Source organism: Sinocyclocheilus anshuiensis, unplaced genomic scaffold (genome assembly GCF_001515605.1).
Source record: "Sinocyclocheilus anshuiensis isolate Anshui unplaced genomic scaffold, SAMN03320099.WGS_v1.1 scaffold417, whole genome shotgun sequence".
Lineage (NCBI taxonomy): Eukaryota > Metazoa > Chordata > Actinopteri > Cypriniformes > Cyprinidae > Sinocyclocheilus > Sinocyclocheilus anshuiensis.
Window position 1 is genome coordinate 239695 of NW_015537953.1, and position 1787 is coordinate 241481.

A 1787-nucleotide genomic window follows, 5' to 3' on the forward strand; every position below is an offset into this window, starting at 1 on the left:
GAGTTATATTAAAAATTGTCTTTGATCTTTCTAGCTGTTTAATGCCACTCAGCGGGTGTTGCATTGCTTCAGTCCAAAAGAACTTAAATAAAAATCGCCCATCCATAAAAAAAGTGTCTCACATGGCTCCGGGGGGTGAACAAAGGCCTTCTGTAGCGAATCGATGTGTTTTTTGCCGCTCAGAAGTGACGCACGCGGAAACGCAGGGGAGAGTTCAAAACAAAACAACGGTCAAGAATTAGAAGTAGAATTAGAAGTACAAAACGAGGATTTGTAAAGAAGAATGTCAGAGGATTTCGATATAAGCCAAGAGGAGACTGGTTTTCCTTTGCTAAAGTAAGGAAACTGTGCTTCCTTTGATCCTGTAAACAAACGTTGGTTTTCACGAGACTCACCGGCGCATGCGCAGTGCTGACCTCATACGTCATGCTCCCGGAACTGTTTCTGTGTACAACTGTTGGCGCAAGCTACATTAAAGTAGCTACATTAAAGTGATTATTACGTTTTGAATATGGATATTTTTCTTACAAAAACGCATCGATTCACTACAGAAGGCCTTTGTTCACCCCCGGGAGCCATGTGAGACACTTTTTTTTTATGGATGGGCGATTTTTATTTAAGTTCTTTTGGACTGAAGCAAGGCAACACCCGCTGAGTGGCATTAAACAGCTTGAAAGATCAACTGGATTCGTCTGAAAGAAGAAAGTTATATACACCTAGGATGCCTCGGGGGTGAGTAAAACGCAGCCTAATTTTCATTTTTGGGTGAACTAACCCTTTAAGTACACTTGAAATAGTTCCACTTTAGCACAAACAAGTGTATTTATTACAACTTTAGTTGAACCTAAGCACTGCTTTGGCACAACTAAAATGCATTTAGTACAAAATTAGTTGTTCCAATTTAACAGACTTTAAGTAGGTATACCAATTTATAGTGTTCCACAAATACATGTAGTTATACTAAAATACATATGAATGAATTGTGCTTAAGTATACTATTTTTTTCACCAGGGGAGAGAGACTGGGTGTCATCATCTCTGTGTTATTTTGCAATTTCACTGAGGATTATCGTGACCGTTTAAAAAAAAAATCACTCAACCCTCCTCCCATTGGCTTCAAGCAGGTGAAAAGACTTCTTTATAGGAGGGAAAGTTTAACACAATGGCACTAAAACAGTAATTTGCTTTTGATTCTATAGAGAGTAGAGCCCATCTGATTGGACAAAAATTTTTGTAGCACAGGATAAATCAGTATTTCTCTGAATTTCTAATAAGGGAACAAATCAGTTTTAAAAGCAGATAACAGCTAAAACTGATAATCTCACTGGGTCTTCAAAGCAAATGAATGTTGTAGTTATTGTCGTCAGTACCACAAAATTGTCCGGGGAATTGACATTGTACCTCTTGATCTAAATATCTATATCTTTTGATTTTCGCCTACATGATTGGTGTTTTATTATCTGTAGGATGTTTTAAAATACTCATCTTCAAGAGGTAGATTAAGACATTTTGGCTTTTCTGTGAGAAACCAATTTTAAAATTGGCTTGAGCTATCATTGTGCATTTATATATATATATATATATATATATATATATACAGGGTATGTATATGTATATATATACAGTGGGTACGGAAAGTATTCAGAACCCCTTCAATTTTTCACTCTTTGTTATATTGCAGCCATTTGCTAAAATCATTTAAGTTAATTTTTTTTCCTCATTAATGTACACACAGCACCCCATATTGACAGAAAAACACAGAATCGTTGACATTTTTGCAGATTTATT

At 36.1% G+C, this 1787-nt stretch overlaps 1 protein-coding gene across 3 annotated transcripts in view; it reads right to left on the bottom strand.

The window, feature by feature from the left end:
• Window positions 1-1787, bottom strand: part of LOC107664657 (complement factor H-like) — a 31459-nt gene that overhangs the window by 24127 nt on the left and 5545 nt on the right. The gene's annotated exons all lie outside the window — the stretch shown is intronic.